The 22,731-nt window shown below is 39.6% G+C and overlaps 1 protein-coding gene across 4 annotated transcripts in view; it reads right to left on the bottom strand.

Moving 5' to 3' along the window:
• Positions 1-22,731, bottom strand: part of RBMS3 (RNA binding motif single stranded interacting protein 3) — a gene marked incomplete at its 3' end in the record, with an annotated part of 439,432 nt that overhangs the window by 11,174 nt on the left and 405,527 nt on the right. The gene's annotated exons all lie outside the window — the stretch shown is intronic.

The raw sequence follows: 22,731 nt of genomic DNA, 5'->3' as shown, positions 1-22,731 counted from the left end.
TGATAGATTCAGATTGTATTTTATTTTTTCACATGCTTTTTGAAACGGAGAGACTCCTATTTGTACTTATAAATAAAACAGTAAAGAGACATGGTAACAGCCCATATATATATATGTAGTGTTTACAGATACAGAAACAATCTAAACAGTATTTTGGAATCTTATTTATCTTATCTTAATGACACCTACAAAACATGAAGCACAAAATTTGACAGTTTTATTCCTGTCTATATTTAACCATATCATTAAGAACATTTCAGTTTACAGGGAGTGGAGGGGTGATCCAAGCCAGGAAAAATAAAGGAAGAGGAAGACATGTCTGGGAGCCTTTTGTACATAGAAGCCTTAACTAAATTCTTAAGAATCATTTTTAATATCCATAGATCTTTTCTATGCATTTTGAAGCTTCTCCCAATTATTATTACAGAAACACTTGCTATTAGCTTTTCCAAAATACTTTGTCTCCCAAGTACTACAAGATAGTCTTTTTTTTTTTTTTTTTTTTTAAATTTATGAGCATATGTGAATTTTGCCATCAGTATGGCACTAATCTCTTTATATACAGCAATTCTTTAAAAGCTCTTGAACTGAATGCAACAGATTTTTCAAGGCTTCAAATAAAGTATCAATATTAAGATGTCAGATCCGGATGTACTTTTCTTTCTACAATCCAGTCCTAACTGCATGTCTTCACTGACAAGAATCTCAGAATGTGCCCAATCCCACAACTGACTGTATGACACTTCCACTACATGTTATCTTCAAAGACACACTGAAGATCTGAATCAGCCCAGAATGTATTTGATGAATTTTAAAATGCGTTAAATATAGATTTGCTTCCTGGCAGAGCTAGGAAGTGCTTGCAAGATTTATTCTGCTGTTTATAGTAAAATTTACATTTAAAGCACTCTCTCACCTCAGTTCTAAACTAACTGGATGGTTTGATATGCCTGTCACAAACATGCATTACAAAATTGCAGAGTGGGGTACAGACTGGAGAAAGGCCTGAGGGAATGAGAACGTCATGTTTGAGAATCCAAGAGCTAAATCCTGGAGTAAGAATCATTTACTTTTCATTCAAGTAATGAAAAAGTAAAGTAAAAGAAAAAAAAAAAAAGTTATTTCAATGAAATTGTTTTCTACAGAACAAATAATCAATGAGAAACATAGGTGACAGAAGATACACTTGTAATAGGAGCAGAACATTGTGTTGAAAATCATTACAATATTTGTGAATACAAATCCACAGCATTTTCCTTCTCTTGACACAAAGAGAGACAGGAGCATCTCCCGTGTATGTGTGCCTGTAACAGGACATGATTTTCTGCAGCTCCTTTCTCTTCTTCTTCAGAAATAGAACTGAATTCAGTACTTTTTTTATGAATGCTAACCCACCAAAGACATTAGGCCAACTATCCCTATTGTACTCAGTACAGTTGGACTATTCTCCTGCCTTAAGGATTAGGAACTAATGAGAATGCTACAGCGGGGTGTTCCAGAGCAGCTTCCGCTCCATTCATTCTCCTTTGTGGTGTTGCCATCACATGCATGTATGTTGGGGTGACATCCGCTGCGTGGCATTGTTCTAAACACGTCAATATTTAACCTGAAGCTCTCACTCTTTCAGTTTTGCAATGACCCATAGGGGCTTTAAATACCTACCCAGGCTAGTTTCACTCAAACGTATAAATATTTTAATTACCAGTGTTAATTTAAAACTAAAGTGGCCTTATTTAGCTTAGACTTCCTCAGAATTCTTCCCTGAACCCAGAAAATCACTGCTGAGACTCATAAGGTGCAGTTGTCTTCCATCCTCTTACCTTATACACAACCACATATGAGCTCTAATACAAAGACATCAAATTATTCAACTGCCTTTTAATTTAGACCACTCTATTTTTTGCAAAACCTTTTGGCATTGAGTTCTGTAGCACAGCTGAAACTGTCTGGGAATCCCTTGGTGTTTTTGCTGGCAAGCACTGCTCTTGGTGGTAGTGCAAGAGCATGGATTGCCCCAGTTGTGCCAGACTCCATGAAGAACTCCAAAAATGTGACTTCTTCCCTGTATATAACGTATTCTGCTCATATAAATGCCCACTGTAACGGTGGTTCAACCTGTTGGTTAAATTGCTTGGGGCCCTAAAACAATGTTAAAAACAGTTAAAAAAATAATCTGAGCAAAATTAGTTGCAACAATGGCATAAATGAAATAATTCTACCCAGCTGGGGAGCTAAGCTCCACCACAACTGCTCTCTCACTCCCCATCCTTGATGGGAAAGGGGGGAGAAAATACAATGAAAAGGGCTCAAGGGTTGAGATAAACACAGGGAAATCACTCAACAATTATTGTTACGGGCAAAACAGACTCAGCATAGGGAGATTAATAGAATCTATTACCTATTACTAACAAGCTAGAGCAGTGGAAAACAAACAAACAAACAAAAACAAACTAAAGACACCTTCCCCCCATCCACCCTCCTCCACCTCCTCCCCCCAAGCGGCACCGGGGAAGGGGAGCTGCAGTCAGTCCCTAACGCTTTGTCTCTGCTGCTCCTTTTGTCAGTCTCTTCCCCTGCTCCATGTGGGGACCTAAGGGATGTTGCCCTTGCCGAACTGATCCTGTGAGGGCTTCCCACAGGCAGCAGCTCTTCAAGAACTGCTCCCACACGGCTCCATATCACAGGGTCCATCCCCCAGGAGCAAACTGCTCCAGCACGGGTCCCCCACAGGCAGCAGCTCCCCCCAGACCCCAGCTCCTGTGTGGGCTCCTCTCCACGGGCTACAGCTCTGGCCTGGGGCCTGCTCCTACGGGGGCTCTCCATGGGCCGCAGCCTCCTCCAGGCCACATCCACCTGCTCAGGACCACACATGATGAAGATTCTCCTTGATGGGCATCCCTTAATTATGGGTCTCTGTTGTGATGGGGCTCCATGGTGAGCACAGGTCCGGTACTCATGCATATAATCTGCATATAGCTTCCCACCTATCTCAAGAAATTAATGTAACTTGTAAGTAGGCAAATGGAAAAAATAGACTTCTCCATCATAACATTACTGAGATTTATCTTCTCCATAAACCACACACGAGTTCTTTGTCCCTATATACATCTGAAAGGGAGGCAGCACATCTCACGTGATTGGCTTAAGAGCACCCAGTTAATTCCACTAAATATTAGTATTGTAAACACTGAAATAAGAGAATCTGAAAAATCCAACCCCATTCTTTCTTTGTCATACTCTTCCATCAGGATTAAAGATTATTGAGCTAGAAAGTGATCGGTCATTCAACAAAGTATTTAGAAAGCAGAAGAAAGCATTGTTCATTCTTCTTCAACTGTACAGGCTTTGTGGGTCTAAAAGTAGAAGCTGTTTATTTATGACAGTAAAATGAATAACGACTCTATGAACAGGTGACAGATCTGGAGGGTTTCCGGGAGCTTGTTTGGCACTCTGATACTTTAAAAGATGGTAATTTCTATATAGGGGGAAAAAAGAAAAGAAAAAAAAAAAAAAGAGACATTGCTGATGGTACCCTGTTCTCTTAATTTGTTTGTACTGTAGGATAAGGAATACTGGTTTAGAACTATAAAAAGGTAGATTTAGATGGATAATATGTAGAAATTCTTTACTATGTGAGCACTGAGGCACTGGGACAGGCTGCCCAGAGAAGCTGTGGATGCCCCATTCCTGGGAGCGTTCAAGGCCAGGCTGGATGAGGCTTTGGGCAACCTGGTCTGGTGGGAGGTGTCCCTGCCCATGGCAGTGGAGTTGAAATTGGATGATCTTTAAGGTCCCTTTCAATACAATCCAAACCATTATGTGATTCTGTGATTATATTAGTTTCTTCATGCAACACACAGAGTCCAGGTTCTCAGCACCGAAGATGCGCAGTATTATAATATAATGCACACTTCACAATGCCTGTCTGCTTAATTCAGGCTGCACTCATCAGAGCAGCAGTTTACTCTACATGCTACATTAGCAATTCTGTTCACACCTTGTTCTAATGGGATTTTTGTCTTTAACTTTTCAAAACTGCTTAAGCATGTGAAAAAATATATAAGGTGGAAAATGAGGGAGTAGCGATACACACACATCTGCTCTCCTTTTAGAGTCCCTGAATGACTACAAAGAGTTAATCAAAAGGAGGTAGGTAACAAATAAGGAGGGGTGAGGGACAAAATGAAACTGTGGGAAGGATCATGATTAATTCAGAGGGCAACATCAGTTCTTACAGATCTGCAAACAGTGGGGTATCGCAGCCTGGCTCCAGCAAGACTCCTTGAGCCTGCAGTAAACACTAAGCCCATAAAGGCAGCAGGCACTGAGAAGAAAAAAAACAGGAGGAAAGCAGCTGCCTGCACAGCAGGGGAGCACATTGAGGGAGGACAATGTGTTTCTCCCATCACAGGTGGAGTTGAGTGACCTGGGAGTAAGGTGCAGACAATGTCCAGTTATTTATTTGCCCTAGTCAGCCTTTCTTGGGCACAAGTTAATGCAGAGTCAGGCAAGCGCCTAGCAGGTGAGATGCACTGCAGACACCTCTTATTCCAGTCATTAGGTGCTGAGCTTCAGCTGAGACAGTGCCTGAAAGACAGAGTGCCTCTTACAAGACTCCATTTATACCACCAGCAGACTTTGACCACACACTATTTAAATTCTGAAGGTTATCATTAACAGAAACCATATGAAACTACCCTAAAGTACAATTCTATTTTTAAGCCTAGTTGCCTGTGAAATAACACAGCTGTGATTACAAGAAGGCCACTGGTTGTATGTTAATTCTCTTGGCCACTCTGAGCATTAGGAGATTTTACAGAGTGACAGCAGTTGATAACCTGATCAACAACGAATTTGTTTCTCGGTAGATAGAAAATCAGAATTTACAAAATGAGATATTAGCATTTAAGTTTACAGTAGATTCAGAAACTCTGAGCACTTAGGATTAGTAGGCTTATTAAGGATAAGGAAGAAGGAGCTTTTATAAAATTAGCGTGAAAACGCTGCTTTGTTTTGCTTTTATTTTTATAAAAATGTCTACCTGTTGCAAGAATTAAAGATTGCTTTCCCAATTTCATCGACCCACACGACCCCGAGAAGGCACAGAGCCTTTTCAGCCAAGGACAGAGCCAAACTGCAGAATCCCTGCACCAGCATATGCTGTTAAGCATTGTACCACATCAGCCTGCTGAAGGAAGATTAAATGGGTCTTCTTATGTGAGAAAATGCTAACCCATGTATCTTAAATGAGCAGAGATTCCAGAGTCTGGTCTTCAGTGACTTTGTGTGGTTCCATATCGCTGCATGAGCCACAGTACAGTGACAATGACTTAGCTTTTTAGGATTCTCAGAATTAATGCCAGGGTTTATTTGTGTGTATGTGTTGTGTTTTTTTTTAAACCATCTGAGAAGTCTAGACACTGCATCACTAACAGAATTATGTGAAAACATTTGCATTGCTGGAAAACTGAAGGAAATGAGCCTGTTGGCTGGATTTATTTTTATCACCTCTTTTATTTTCTTATGAAGGAAACCTGCCCTTCCACTTTCAAATCTCTTTCCCTGCAAAGAAAAACTGCATCTCTCATTGACCCTTGTGAAGTGGTCATAACTTTAATGAAACATAGAATAAAACTGCACTTTTTTTTTGTCCTTGGTTCCACCTTCTCATTTGAAAATACCCTGTTCTCCACCAGAAAAGAACATTGTCTTGCTGCGTCCTCTTATCCCATAGTCTGACATGGAGATGCAGGAACTCGGGAAGAGAAAAGGACCATCTAGTTCATCAGCACCACTGGTGGTTCAATGAAATACAATATCCAGCAGTCACGTTTTTACTTTAAACTTCAAATATCTTTTACTACCCAGAAGCATTCTCATCTTCCAGCTCAATCCTGTAATTATTCTATGGCTGTTATTAATCTTAGTTTTTCCCAATTAATGAACACGAGAATAAAAGCTATGGAGTTTTTGCATATATTACAATATTTTTGCTAATAATTATCTGCCTGGCCTAAAATCTAATGCTGTTTTACCACACAATTACCAAAGCCCTATCAAGTATAGCACTGTCATTCAACAGAATCCCATCACTGGGCCACTGCACTCATTGTTCAGGCAGAGAATAGAAACCTTTACAAGATTTAACCTTCCTTCCCTGCTGCTCAGTAATACAAATGTATTTAGGAACACCGGCTATCACTTCCCTTTCAACCTTCCTAATGAGATGTTACCTAATTCTCCGAGCAAGTTAAATGAAGGTAGAGGGAATAATAACTTCAAGAACTATATTTACTAACTAATCTCCTTTTCTCTTCAGGAGTTCTAAGTATCCTTCACAAATCCCTACCTTTGGAAATCAGAGTAATACAAAGGTATTGAAGAAACGGTGCAGAAGAACGAAACCCCCCACAGTTAACAGGTCTTTATTTCTGAATTCAGGTCTGCTACTAAAATAGAGTGATCAGGACTAATCAGATAAAGACTATTTAGAGTAAACAAATGTGAGAACAATCAGATCACTGCATACAGCTGTGCACTAGCATACAAAAGCCTGTGTTGGTAAAATCTGTAGTTAATGTAAACAACAATCCAGGAGTGTCTACAGAAACAAATAAACCAAAAACTGGCACATTCATCTTAAGCAGGTTTTAGAGCCCGAAGTCTGGTATTACAAAGGAACCTAGTGAAAGTCTCAAATTGCTTTCTGGTATCTTACCAGTGTATGGAAAGGCAGAAAATGGAAGAAAACCCATTAGGCTGTGAAAATTAAGTTCCCATTTTGACTGTATCTTTCACTAAAGGCAAGTTTCTTTCAGGAACGCTTCTTTACAGCAAGTTTTTCACATTGTGTTTATCAGTCTATACATGGCTATGAAACTCAACCTCAGACTGCCAATGATCCTGGAAGTCAATGTCAGTGCACCTAGCCCCATGATATTTTCACTCTTGCCTTCCTTGTGACAAAACCTCTACTGTAGGCAGAGATCTAAGGAGGCTGTACAGAACTGTAGACTGACTCTCCATATGTGACAGCGCGTATGAATAGCTTCAAGATGTGAAAACTACTTTTTTTTGCATAATTCTTAGTATCTCATGGGTCTGATGGATACATTTGCAAGAGAGCAAGAATACTGCTATGATTAAAAAAGCAAAGACCAAGACTCTGGTGTTCAGAGTTTCAGTTCTTGATTCTTCAGTTCTTTCAGTTCTTATTCATTTCTCTATAAAAGGGGCATTTTTATCTTTTTCTAACACACTCTATGAACTTGTTCTATCAATATACATTATGAGATCTCTGGGGCAAGTTTTTGAGCGTGGGTTAGTGCACAATTTATTAGACTGTCTTGACTGAAGCACCCTATATAAAACCAGGGTACAGTGACTGTATCTTAACAAACGAGTGTAATGTATCAGTCATGGCCAGCCAGCGTCAGTAATCACAGAGATTCTGTCACAGTTATATTTTTTTCAGATTCTGTATACTGAGAAATAAAGGTTTGATGCAGCAGAATTATATCAGTTTCTTCTAACATAAAAATTCCCCCTGCACCCTTTTGGTTGGAAACTCTTATGAATTTTCATCTGAATACAATTTCTTCAATTAATCCTTGATGAATGGCTGCTAGTAAGAAGCAGGAAGCCTGATCTGTACATTACATTTTCACAATAAGTAAATAAATAACTGTGTCAGTGGAACTCTCAACACATGAGCATGTTAAGCTATTATTAATAACAGGTCCATTTATATGAACAAATAATTGCTTTGTAGAGGTAAACGTGTCTTCCAGAGGCTATTACATCGTCATGAATTTGAAGAGTCTAAAAAGAAGCAGGCTAGTTGTCTGCAAACATCCATACAGTATGCATGAATCTTTTATTAAAACAACACGACAACCACTTAGGCTTGTTAAATAACAGTTGCTCATCAATCACATACACCTTCCATTTGCTCTTTCAGAAGAGACTTAAGAGTAGTCCAACTGTCCAAAAATGAAACAGATGGAAGCAAGGACAATTACAAGCTTAAAAATAATCAAAACAAACAAACAAAACCAGCACACCACATAAAGGCACAAGAAGTCACCTGAATATTAGTAGTTCTAATTATCCTGGGAACAGGAGGAATTTCATCACCTCCTGCATGAAAAAGCAGTCACGCCTGACAGAAATATATTAGCAAAAATGTATTAGCAAAATATATTAGTTTGATGGCATTACAGCATCAAACTACACCTTGGACATTCTTAAAAGCAGCTAAAACATGTTACTGTTTTCTCTGTAGAAGATCCCTAGAATCCAAATATATATATATACGCATATATATATATATATATAAAGTAAAAGAAAAAAGAAACTATCTCAAAGCTTCATAACAAACAGCTGTCCACAAGCACGCTGTGTCTAGAGATGGGGAAGACCTTAGCAATTCAGTGATCACAAAATACCTTCCAGATATAGCCTGTGTTTCCTTTTGGGGCTAACAGTGGCAGTAGGGATACCTTAAAAGCTGGCCTTCCTGTATTTATGCTGGACATGCAAGGGTTAGGCAGGGGGAAATGCAATCCCTTTGGGAAATGCTGGGCCCTTAGCATGCAAGCAGAATTATCCTGCTGCCAGGTGTGTGTAGCTGAATGTCCTGCAAAACATGCACCTGGGGCTTCCAGGCTGCTAAACGTGGCATTGGGATGGTTGAATGTGGAGTCTGCAAGCCCCCAGAGCCCAGTTCTACCTTGTCTCAGGTGAAGCTCTGAAATATCTTTGTCTCCTCCTGCACACCTGGAAACCGGCAGTTCTCACGCAAGCTTTGAGCTTGTACCCTGCTTTTCTTGTAGGATAATCCCACAATGTCACGTGCCCAAAGCAACGTTTCTGGTGTTTTCCAACTTGTCGGTTGCATGGCTCCCAGGACTGATTGCTTCCTCAGTAAGCAAACCTGTAAGCCGACTCATTAGGAGATCTGGAAGCCTGCCCAAAGCATTGGACATGGTGGGGCTGCTCTGGAACACAAAATCCTGGGAGTGCTTTGCAGCTGCTGCCTGAAAGCTGACATGGAGCAAGGCAGCAACCAAGAGGGATGTTTATACCAGTTGGCAGCTGTCAGGATCTCACAGAGTATATTTTGTGTTGGAAACACCGTGAGCCATTGTTTCCAAAAATTAATTTTTGTTTGGAATTTCTGGTTCATGGGAGAATCTTTCTGTTTTGGGTTTTTAAAAGATGATTCAGAACGAAAGCAAATTTCGTAAGATGAATTTCCCACAAACTGGAAATCATGAATGTTGCTCAGCTAGCTCCTCTTCTGTCTGTTACTTGTTCGTATGTGGTCAGGGCAGGAAAAAGAGAGTATTAACCTTTAATGCCCGATAGCAACTTCAATACATCTAAAGTACTATGTTTTAAAGTAATGCAGTACAAAACATTGTTTCTCATTAGCATACGAATAGGTCTGTTAAAATCTTTACATGCATTACATGATCGTTAGCTCTGCTTAGATGGCAGGGCTGTGGAAGGTGGCTATAGCATTTTTGTGAGGGCTTCTTTTTTCTCGCCCTCCGCAAAATCCTTAAATTATGTTGGGATAAAGGTCCCCTTAAAATTAATGTCAATGCCCTACAGATGGAGCGTGACTGAGTTAGAATATTGCAGAGCCTGTCCTTAAGCCGGTTAATCAGCTGTGGGAGAATCTCTGAAACATCAGAGCGCATCAGCTCCAGGGCTGCATAACCAAAGCAGAAACCTTGCCTTTTATCAGGGTGCTGGCTAAGGGGGCTGAACTATATGGCCATGTCATGAGCTTGTCTACAATTTAATGAGTCGCTTACGGTGTTGAACTCCTGAACTGATTTTGTGGTAAAAACACAGAAGCTCTCCCACTTTGTCATTGCTTCATCCAAGGGGAGGAGGGGAGAGAAAAATACTGAAAAGTAAAATAAAACAGAAAAAGAAAAAAATGGAAAATGAAAGAAGGGGAAAAAATGCCTGATACTTCAAAGAGCAGTCATCCTTCCTTGCCTTAACCTTTCCTTTTTTGTGGTCTAAGCAGTTTCCCCACTTAAATTCCCTAAAGATGTCCCTTTAGAATATCGCTCATTTTGAGTACTGCATGTCTTTCACACTATTTCCATGCACTATTTTCTTTACCTTGTACTGAGATACTTTATTTTGTTGGGAAAATGTGATCAGCACAGCTGATGAACCATAAGTAAAGCAATCAAGAATACTAGCTGAATGCTTCAGCTCTGATTCCCACTTTGTACAGGGGAGCAACTTAAGACCTAGGAAACCTGAGTTGTTTCTGTTTTTTAAGAAAAAGTGAGCACCCACTCAACATAACACATTATCTAAAATACAGCTTTATGGGTGTTCTCAGTGCCCTTTTTTTCCCTTGAATCACATTAGCAATGCTTGAAGGGGCCAGTAAAACAGATGTGCTTCAGTGCTGGCAAAATTGCAGCATTCCAAGGCTGTTCTTTGAATTCCTTCAGTTCTGGCTTTCCAAAGGAGACTGTGTCAGCTCACATACATTCAAATTCGAAGCAATTATCAATCTGTACAGTCCTGTACTTGAACACCTCCTTAGAGTTCTGGATAACATAAGCACAAATACTAGGGTATGAATTTACATAGCTTTTTTCCTTGGGCTAATAAAGTCCAGGCCAAGTGAAAAGCAATCCATTTCAGTGGAAAACAAACGAACAAAAAAACACCTCTTGTCCTCACTCTTGGTATACACAGCCCTGTAAACAGTTTCAGGCAGGGCTTAAAAAAAAAAAAAAGCAAAAAAAAAAAAAAGCATAGTATTTAGTATTCTCAGGAAAATGGCAGGTAGACAAGTAAGCCATTATGGTTGTTCTTGTTCTTATTTCACAGAATGTGAAAAATTCAAAACAAAGCAAAACATAACAAAATCTCCCCAACTTCCTCCCCCCCTCCTCAAATTCTGATAAGAGATGGAATATGAGAAAGATAATCCATGGAGGGAATCAACATTGGGGAAGACATAAATACAAGTACAAACACCCATATTTCCTCTTTATGAATGCCCTTTATATGACAGAGCTGTCCAAACAGCACTTAAGGAGTAACAGCAAAATGCCTGACAGGCAGGTGTGATAAGTTATGGCTCAAAACGTTCGCTTGCCAGGCATAAAGGGTGACTTTTTTTTTTTAATTCTTCTGAAAATCCTTTAAGGTAAACTCACTCCATGTCCGCTGGCATGCAGCCATTTTTCTATAAGCTCATATTACAATGCTGTATTTCTAATGGATTGGGTATGGTGCTTTTCCATTTTGCTAATGAGAAAAGCTAAAGGCCATTACTTGTTCTGATTAAGATCCCGAGGGAAGAAATGTGATGTGTATATTACCAGGCCATACGTAAAGGAAGTATGTGGCATTTCTAATCAATCAGATGAACAGTAGACAGAAGAAGTCTTATCCTAGGACGGCAGAGGAAGAAGATATAGGGGGGAAAGAAACCATAGAAAGTGTCTTTAAAAGGTGACTTACAGGAATCAGTTATAATGATATTAGTATGATCAATGACTCCAGCTATGATCTGGGAAGGATGTAATTACCAAAATGAAAACTTTCAAATGGGAAGCCTGATCAAGGGCAGAGGTACTGTCATATTTCTCAGAGCGTTGTCAGCTCCCATCCAGGCAATGCATTACTGTGTCCCTCACGAGCATGACAATGCTGCCTGGTTGAGCTGTGCTTCCATGGGGTGGCAGCAGACTGAGGGAGAAAGGGAGGTGTTCTCAGACCTTGCACTCAGCTCAAAACCATGGTGAAGTCTTGGCCAAAGGGCAAATTCAAGATAAGGAAAGGCAAGGCTGGGAAAAGGGAAAATGGAAAAGAGAAAAGTCTCAGTCACAACTGGCTTTACAGATTTTTTTTTTTTTAACCTAGGTGAAATACAAAGTTTAGAGACATTTTTCCATTCCTTTGTAAATGGCTGCATAGTTACAGCTTGAAAATGCTACACGATACATACTCCAAATGGCAAATGAAATGAATAGATGGGTGTTCTAAGAGAGGACAAGATCCTTCAAATGTGTCATAACACACAGTTAGAGCTCCAGACATTATTTGTAATAAATTAATTTCATTGAATATCATAAATCATTGCTCAATATTAAAACTGACAAAAAATTTAACATACTACATCCTCCCAAGTGGAATGTGATGTGACAGGTGAATGAAGTATTACTGTCAATGATGGGAAAACTATAACAAATGATAAGGACAACAGAGAGACGAGACGGTCTCTTGTACTCTCCCGAATTGCTATTAGGACACCTGGCTTTCCTCTATGCTTCTTCGCAGACACTTGGGAATGCTTCAAATAGATCCACCTGGCAACAGAAGAAAAGGTAGTAACACTACTTTAACAGAATAGTCACAAGCAACACCGGGACTGAGAATCTGAAAAACAACTCTCACCCTTCCTTGCATCAGGAGGCAATGCTGAGAGATTCCCTTATATGTCATCAGTGACGAGGCACGGATGCTACACACAGTCATGGAAAAAAATAAGCATCACAGGTGAGAAAGCCCATCTACAGCTATCAAACCAAAATCCAACAACCTCTAGCATTTGTTAAAGGCATACATTTAAAACATTTGATGTGGGTCCTAACAGGAGTTACCAGTGAACTTTTCTGATCCCTCTGCTCCATCCATGTGGAAAGGAACAAGTGCTGCACAACTGCACCTCAGCCTGTACAGGCAAGCAAGCAGGATGGGTGAAAACAGCCTGCCTGCCCTTTTCTAAAAGCTACAGAGCATTTAGAGAATTGTTCTCCCCAAGAGGTCCTAGTAGTATCTATTTCTAGACTAGGTTGTCTTTTCAGGTTCTTTGATACACTACTGACTTTGGAACACGGCCTGACATCCATGACAGCCTGGACATCTTCATTTTGCATCGCTTCTTGTGGATCTGCAAAACCTTCCCTTTCTGTTTTCCTTCTATTCAAATTAAAAAAAAAAAAAAAAAAAAAAGAGAGAGAAAAAAAAAAAGATATGAAGTGATGAAGTGCTGTGCAAATATTTGCAATGGAGAAAGTCCTAACTGCATGGCAGATTTTCTGTTCCAATAATATGACAAAGATGACGAAGTGGCCATTTTTCTATCAAATAAATTTATACCAGCACCTTTAAAACCATAGGACTTTGCATGATTTACTTTACATAGAAGGATCACTGCTGACACATAAGGGTTACACTGAGCTCCCAAGCCTCACTTTAAAATATATATTAGCATTGTTAACATTTAGAAAGTGCAAAATTGGCTATTCATGAAGCTGTAGAAGGGCATTTGCAGATTCCTCTCACTTAGTGGCTGATTTCAGGGGCAATGAATTTAATCTCAGGATGGGGGTGGGTGGGTAGAGGGGATTCGGCGAGCCTGCCCAGTGGTAATAGCCCCCAATGGCCTTGAAGGAATTGTCACTGTGAACTGAAACAGCATCTGCTTAACTGTTATCCTAGCCTCAGGACTGGAACTTTTTGCTTGTTGTGACGGACCATGAGAAAGACTACACAGAGCGTGAAGATGAAAACAGAGCGAGATTAAAGCCATAAAATACAACCACCAAGACACAGCTGTCCATACTGTGACTGAACTCAAGGAAATAAAAATGTCAAAATATATTTGACATTCATGATGCATTTTGGCACAGGAATTTAGAACATTCGGTTGACAGCAAATTTTTAGTTTATGATCTTTTCCATTATTATTATAGGGGATTTCCTGATACTGTCAGTTAACGAGTCAAATCTCAAATGAGATTATTTGGTAAGAATCAAATGAATTTCAATGCTAGGCACACTGAAGAGGTAGAAAGTAAAACCACAGCTAACCAAAATTGGTAGAACGTATACTTTTCTTAACGAGAAAAAGGGGCCAGTTAGTTCAGCTGCCATAACCAGAACAGCTTAGAGTAGTCCATCATGATGAGAATCTGGACTTTGCCTTGAATGCCCTGTCTGCATTAGCAATGCCACTGAGCCATCCAAGAGATGTTTGGCCAAAATCTGTACGCTATGTGTAGATGGGGTTAAAGTGATTCCATAGGAACTCCACAGCTACACGAGCTGAACTGGTTACAAAAGAAGTTCTTCAAACTAAAAGCCAGTGTTGCAATTTCTTCATTTGCAAAAGGCCTAACTGTCTGTAAAAATCTCTGTGGAATAATTACAGGCCAGAGGCACTAATCCTTCACACTTCTGTGCCAGACTTGTAACTGCAATCATATATTACCACTCCTTGGAATATATGTCCAAGAATGTATGCAAAAACATAAAAATCCTAATATTAAAAATAAGCTCAAGACAATGTCATGATACCTAAGCCATATTCTTCTTTTTGGAAAACGTGAAAATGGAAGGCTGGTCATGACATTTGTATGAAAATTAATGACAAGAAAAGGTGGATTTATAAGCCTTGAAATGTATCACTCTTTTCTTTGCCTTCTGTTGCAGTTAATTACTCTAAACTTTTCCATCAATCATTTCTCATTTCCAGCTCTTTTACATTCAGTTTGAAACAAAGGACAGAAATTTTGGGAAGGTCAGTGGTCTTCTGCTTTCCATAGTTCAGGCACAAGCTATACAAATAAAGCAAGGAAACCTCCTTTTTACACCAATATCCATACAGGGAGTGGAATTTGTTTCTATTATATTTGTTTCTATTATATTTGTTTCTATTCCCTGTGCCCTGTAACACATCAAGGAAATCTGAAGGTGTTGCCAATTGCATTGTTTTCTAGTTATTAATAAACTCCGTGAATATGCAATATGACTAATCTTCTAGAAAGCATAAATGAAAAAAGATATTATTTTTCTTATATCAAAGAAGAACACCTCCATTAAAATAAAATAAATCAAATTATGGGCAACTTGGCAAAGCAGCCATTTATTAGCAAAAACTTTATTACTTTTTTTTTTTTTTTTTTTTTTTTAGAAAAGTCTTATCTTTAAAGGAAATCAGCCCAACTAATAGCTAGTCAGGAGCAACTGCACCTTACAAGAAAGGCAGCAGAAGTTTTTACTATAAAATTGGGCTACTAAATTTTTGAGCACCAATTTGGACTCCATGGCTAGACCAGGCAATAACATCTGTGGGAGTGGCATCATAGCCAAATACTCAATTTAGCTCGTTATTACATTTTTATCACTCTAATTAGCACTGTCAAAAATGGTCATTGAAGTAAGACCAAATACATTCATTTTTGAGGCCGGTGCAGGTGTTTTAGGTGGGAAGGGTTGGTAGCAGAGCAGAATCATGGTAAACAATGTGAGAGCAGAGGAATAGTTAGGTGCTTTAGTGGCTGATACAAAAAAAAAGCGGTTGTAAAATCAGTTGGGGAATCATAACATATCTGGCCTATTCTGTAAACCCTGTGCATAGTATTGGTTGGCAGGCAAGAAAATACAGGATGAAATTTTTGCATCAGTGAAATCAGTTTACTTCTTAGAAATATTATACTCGTTTGAGGGAAATCCTCAAGAGAAACACGTTCAGCATAGGAAAACGGGGAATTGAGACGGGCCAATGCTCAGTAAGTCGGACATTTACAAACTAGGCTCTCAGGAAACTGGCTGTTGCAATATAAAACCTGCGAAAATTAAAAAGGCAAAATTGGGTGCACACAGGTGTGCCTATCACATTCAAAAGCCTTAATGAATCCCAGAGGATAGAGTAGTCCTCCATAGGACTGGAAAAGGATTGTGCCTCTTTGAGATACGACTGCTCCCCTGGACCCATCCCAACATGGTGCAGCTCTCATCTGCCACACAGTAGAAATCTGCCATGCTCAACAGTTCATTTACCTTGCTAGAAAAACAACTCAATTCAGCAAACTCCCAAATTCACTCGATGCAGCTGCTCTCAAACCCCTTGTTACAGTTTAATGAAATGTGCTGACTGAGCTGTTTCATAGTAAATATTAGTTATAGCAGAGCTCGCCTCCCAAATTGAGTCTTTTAGGAGCAAGAGGATTCTGCAGTGCCGTAGCACTGACACAGAATCGCCCATAACTCACAAATAATAAAATACCATCTGAGGGCATAGAGGTTATTGCCATCAGCAGCTCCCTATGGAATTGTAAATCATTTGAACAAAGCTTACCCTTTTTTGAGAACTTCAGGCTATATATACAGGACACCAGTGTCTTACGCAGTGTATGAAGACTGTACCTTTAGCTCCTTCATTTAACCTTGCTTCACAAATGAATGAACCCTGTACAGGCTGCTCTTTCCGGATGAAAATAAGAAAGATACCTCGAAACACTGGCAATTTGTCTTAGAGGAAGTTTAAACCTTTGGGCTATCAACTTGCCAACCACCTGATAAGTCATGTGGATTAACTGTAAAATGCACTATGCACTGAAGTTCAATGGGATACACTGCAGGAAAAGCCAGTGAAATTCAATGGGACGTTATTTTTGTGAGCATCTGCAGATCCAGGCCTTTGTCCAACAGATAGGTTATGTTATTTATGCCACTGCCATTAAAATATAAATAGCACTGAAAATCATTCAAATTAAACCCACTTTCAACTCCACTGTATGGAATGGCATTGTGTCACCTTCAGAAACACTGCAGCACTCCTAATCTAGTGTTTCTATGAAGTCTTAGTGCTCCTGGAAGTGAAGCTTTCTTTATGAAAAAAAAAAAAAAAACCAACGCTGAGAATGTAATTCAAAGGTTGCTGCTCAAGTGTTTTATTTTATTTTTTTATTAAGTGAATAGTGTGAATGGTTACTTGCAGCATGTTTACTCCTCTACTGTGCAAACTTCAGGCATTGAAAATAAAATGATATTTTGATGCACAGCTCATGTCTGAGTCTTGGTACATGTATCATACTAAATAAATATTTTCTGAAGTTTTCAAAACTTCCTGAATTCTTCACACTTAAATGAATAGAAAATAAGAATTATGTTATTCTCATTACTTTGGACTGAAATGACGATGTTTCATTCCAAAGAAAAATAGAGATAAAAATGTTAGAGATAAAAATGTCTGTTGGGCCACTGCTTTTTGTATCAGCCCCTGAAAATCCCACCAGTACGCTTTAAGGTGTTTGTCACAGATGAATTCTAGATGTCCCAAATGATGACCTCTGCCAAATTCATTTCAATGGCCAGCCCCTGATATATCACAAATTTCTTCAAGATATTGAAGTTACATTTTCTCAATTTTACTTTCAGCTCCTTATTTATATTGTTAGTGTCATTCAAACCATCTCCTTCCCATATATGCCCTTCACATACCTACCTGTGCTGTGTTGTATGCTACTGTTGCCTATCACCTTCATGCCCCTTTTTTTTCTTTCTGGAGTTTACAGTGTCCGTGATTGATGTTGCTATAATTCAAGTACCTCATCTCAGACAGAACTGGTATTATATGAAGGACTGCAACAGTGCTAAGCAAACGGTAGTCACTCTTCCATGTAATTTGTCATGTTGCTCTTTCTAGTTGAGGATGTAACCCCTTCAAGGATTCAGGACTTGCATTTGTTCTTACAGCTCAATTGTCATGTACCTGGACTTTGCAGAGACACGACCACAGGAGTGTTTCCCAGCTCTTGGCAGAGCAGAACTGTGGAAGCACCACCTCTGGGAGACACTTCTTGCCTTTCACATTATCACACTTTAGCAGAACAAACCTCACCTCTCTAAGATCTTCAAACTCTTCTTGGACTACAGAGGCCCCATAGGATTTTCTTGCACTACTGATAAATTGGATTTACCACTTCTCTGGAAAGTCATATTCATCGTTTCTGCCAGATTCACCTGAGCCTACTTTAAACACGGACGAGGAAACAAAAAGAACTTTCATCCTAATAAGGCAAAGAGTTATGTCCTTGATTACAAAACTGAAAACACATTTACAAAAGAGAAACACATCAAGAAAATACAGATGACAGGCCTGACATTTAGAGTACTTTTGATTCCCACCTTTTGTTGCATTTGTCAGTTGCAGGTGTGGCAGGACGTTACAAACCTAGAATTATTGTCATTTTTTTAACCTATTATTTGTTCTTCTTTCCTACTTTACTTTTTGCTAATACAGAGCCTCTTTCAGCTAAATATTATCCAAATCACTAAAACCAAATCAAATTTAACTAAACAAACCTTCTCTCATCCAGACCTCCCATATTATTTGTGGTATCAATGCAATTTCACACGAACATACATTGTTTATACACTTTCATTTCCTTTTTAACATTCAAAGCATTTAGGAAATGACCTACTAGGAGCTAGCAAAGCTAGGAGTTCACATTTTTGATTCATCCAGAGAAGACATATGAACAGGTTTTGGGAGTATGACTAAAGGTGAATCTTCTGGTGATATGCTGCATACCACCCCCTTGTAACACCATATACCATAGGTTTTATGCCTTTCAGTTTCTATTTACTATTGCAGAATAAGAAAGTTCACTTTATACACAGTGCATGGCTATCACTAAATAACAAACTGCTTTGGAAGAGGCAGCTTTGAGCTACATAATCATTGCCCTCTCAAAGTATCACCAGGTGGAACTTGTGGAAATCACAGAAGAGAAAGCAATTGCCACGTATAAGAAACAGTGGTGAAACCAGCCTCTAAATATTCTAGTTCACAGACATGAAGTCGTCTGCAAATTAATTCTATGAATTGCATTTGTCTGCTGATGAAAATGAAATAATATTAGTTATGGCCATTTTGGTTGATACTTCTTACTTTGCTGTTTCACCACTGCTCCTTTGTTTTAACTTTTATCACCCCAATCAGGGAGCTGGGATCCTTCTCTGAAAGGGAATCTGGGCTAACCTTGCTTTGAGCAAGCAGATGACACCTCACAGAGCGGCGAGGAGTCCTCAGCAAAAGCACTCATGCAGGTGTGGGGCCCCCAACACAAGAAGGATGTGGGTCTGATGGATTGAGTCCAGAGGAGGGCCATGAAGATGATCAGGGGGCTGGAACACCTCTTCTATGAAAACAGACTGTGGGACCTGGGGATGTACAGCCTGAAGAAGAGAGGGCTCCAGGGAGACCTCACTGAGGCTTTCCAATACTTAAAGTGCGATTATTGAAAAGATAGAGTGCAATTTTCTGTTCAGGCAGATAGTGATAGGACATGGGGTAACGGTTTTAAACTAACAGAGGTGATATTTAGATCAGATGTTAGGAGAAAATTTGTTATCCAGAGGGTGGTGAGGTTTCCCAGAGAAGTTGTGGATGCCCCATCTCTGGGGGTGTTCAAGGTCAGGCTGGATAAGTCCCTGAGCAACCTGACGTAGTGGGAAGCGTCCCTGCCCATGGCAGGGAGGTTGGAACTGGGTGATCTTTAAGGTCCCTTCCAACCCAAACCATTCTGTGATTCTATGTATCAGGCAAATGGAGACTGCCTTTAAAGATGGAGGGGGAAGAGGGGGGAGAAGGAGGTATTGTTTTTTATAAACCTCAACAATGCTTTTGTTGTTCTCTCCTTCCCAATAATTCCCAGAATAATTCTTTCTTAAATGATTCTCCTGCCACAGATTGCTCAACTGTGTTAATCGCTTGCACTTGACCTAGACCTTGGCTGAGTAAATGGTCAGGGATTCAGTTCAAGCAGTTTGAACTACGCTAACTGCATTTGCAATGGGTTCAGTCCAATATTTTCCACACAGTCAATAAGTAAAATAAAAGAGCTTCAAGATTAACACCTGATAATGTGAAAGGCACAAGACTGCAAAGAAACTTTCCCCCCGTAACTCCCTAGGGACCCTGCGACAGACGGTTAGAATAACAGACAGTGCTTTTTGTAACAAGGCTCTGAACATCAAGGGAATGCGATGGTGTTTCAGCTCCATGTAGCTGAAGTACGTGCAAATAGAATTGCAGATTAAAACCAAACCAAAACAAAAAACCCACACAAGCCTATCTAACAAAGCAGTTATTCTGCTGAGGCCTTTAGGTGACATTTTAAACCACTGGTGACCGTGGAGTATCCAAAGGAAATAGGAGATAAAAAACTTATAACAAGCTTGTTGTTCCATTGAAGGGTTCTGGAGATATCATCAAGCTCCACTGGCAACAAAAAGAACTAACAAAGTGAAAGATAAGACTGATGTACTAGCATAACAAGCCTGTTATTCCACTGAGAGATTTCTGTTGATACTGTAGACCAGGAAAGCTGAGTTACTGTGCTTTGCAGTTTCAGCAGAATCCCACACTGCATCACTGCAATTCTTCTACCTGAACTGTACTTTTAATACAGAAGTACCCAGAAAAAAAATAAACATTTTTTTTTTGTTGTTATTGATGATATTTAAGAAGTGCAATGAAGAGCCCATTTTATAAGTTGCCTATTATGTTTCTAGATTAGAAACTGAAAACTGAGTGAACTGTCTGCAAGTGTAAAGAACAATTAGGCAGCACAGTTGAGCTAGCAGTTTTACTAAAAGAAACTGGCTTCAACCCATTCTCCCACTGGTGTGGGCCTCAAAGCTTGAAGATGAAACATGACTACACTGAGGCAGTCCTGAAAGAGAGAGTGAAAAAGCTGGAATTACACCTCTGCCAAGGAGGACTAACAAAGGCTGCCTCAATCTGTTGGAGGAAACTGGAACCGAAGCGGTATCTGAAATGGATGCTAACAGCAGGGATGGGAGAGAAACCTATACTGGGCAAGTGCAGAACAGAAAACTTCCTTCAGGAATGCACAGTGGAGGAGAAAGAATACAGCAAATCTCTTTTCCATTGAAGAGGTGGATTATTGCTGTTGATGGCCAAATGTGTATGTGCTGCAGTAAAAAGGAGCTGAGCAACAGGGACTGAAAGCAGTGATCAGATGGCTCAGTTTTTATATTTCTAAAGGTTTTTGTATTATATCCACTCAAGCCATCAATCACAACTTTATTAAACCACGAAACAGATGTCAGATCAATGGCTGTATCGGAAACATTTTGAATGACAAGCTGATGATGGAACAATTCCAGCCTCCATACATTATTAAACACATACTAATGCTGCTCTTTCAAAGCTACCCATACTGGCTCACTCAGCCTATCCTCCCTGTACGGTACCTTTTTTAAATAGCTGAACTAATTGTAGATGAATATTACATAGGAAAAGCAAGCCTTACAGTAATACATAATAATAAACTAGTAAACAAAAGAAAAATTTCAAGGTTAAAACTGGTTATCTGTCTTTGCATTATGCCCCTGGGCATTAAAATTTCATTTTAGTACAATTGTAGGAGCTGAGGCTGGATTGTCAGCCTTAATCAGAATATTCAGAGTTATTGCCTTTTTGATACAATCTTGACATAATTTAAGTTTAGCTTTTCTTTACTTATTTGCCCACAGTCAGCCCACCAGTGTAAATGCTTTCTGCTCTTTTTGAATGAAGAGGTATGTATGAAAAATACATATAAATAAGGCAGAAATTGCCCCTCTGGCAGATTTCCTGCTTAACTCCAGATTTCAGGCAGATTCGGGGAGGTGATCAGAGCAGCACACTTGCCTCCCAATTCATCAGTAATGCAAACTGTATTTTCACTGGCAGAAATCAATTTGATTTTCATATAGGCAGAAAGGAATTATGTTCTTGGTGGATGAAGCACAAAGCACAGTAACTGGGAGATGCAATAGGAATAGGGGGAGGAGCTGCCATGAACTGCAGTCCATTACCTCCTCCCTTATCCCTGTACTGTACAGCATCCTTTGGGCTGGAATATCTACCACAGATGTGCATTTTTGTGAGGTGGATGGTGAGATCAAGTAAAGATGGATTTGCAATTTTTCTCTTTGTCTGACATCTTGATAGCTTAGTGCATCCTCCTGATTAGAAGTGCTCAGTGTAGCAGCAATGCCTGATTTTACACAGGCAATTCAATAACTGATAATTAGATGGGATATAAATGTTCAAATAGATAATAAAATAAAATAAATATGCATTCTTTGGGGTTTTAGAGAGGAAGAAAACTTTTTATTTCTGCTCGTGGCAAATGGTTTCCTAAACAAAATTCTTCGTGCTTTTTGGGGCCAGTGACTGAAGGCTTCCCATAACACAAGGCTGTGAGCAGGGCTGCAGGAAAACTATTCTATTTTGGCTGCTGAAATGGACATTCCCTGATGTAAGTTAGCAGCCTTGCCAGCATTTAGCCAGAAATGTCCCCTCTGGCCTACTATTTAAATAATCAAGTGCATGAGAGATGAAGGTGACTGCCCCCTGAATTCCCGTGGAGTTTTAGCATGCGATTCAGGGCTGAGAGATCAAGACTTAAATCCAAGTCTTGGTGTCAAGTCTAAAATTGGCAGAGCCTGCTCTTACTCAGGTAACTCTCCTCGCCAAAGGCCTAAAAAATGCTTCACTGTGAAGGGTCTCCCCCCTCTGGAATGCCTCCAACCTGGACTTGAATCTTTTAGAGCATCAAAGGCCAGAGTAATTCCCACAAGATATAAGGTATGCAAAGGCCTCTATGCTGTTTCTCTAGCTTACTCACCAGAGAATGAATTTTCTGTTGAAGCAATATTTTAGAAACCCAGCACTCATCCTGAAATGGGCAAGTTTGGAAGTGGGTTTGAAGTCAATTCTCACTTAAGTGACCACAGAGGTCTGTTTTGGCTGAAAAAATATGATATGTTAATTAGCAGAATGGCTTTTCTAAGGAAGTAAATGTGTGAAAGCTTTTTAATAAAAACCGCTTTGCATACTGCAAAGCTTTTAAATTAAATTGGGACAGAGTTACA

This window comes from Netta rufina, assembly GCF_964035555.1.
Source record: "Netta rufina genome assembly, chromosome: 2".
Classification (NCBI taxonomy): Eukaryota; Metazoa; Chordata; class Aves; order Anseriformes; family Anatidae; genus Netta; species Netta rufina.
This window is presented reverse-complemented; position numbering and strand designations above follow the sequence as displayed.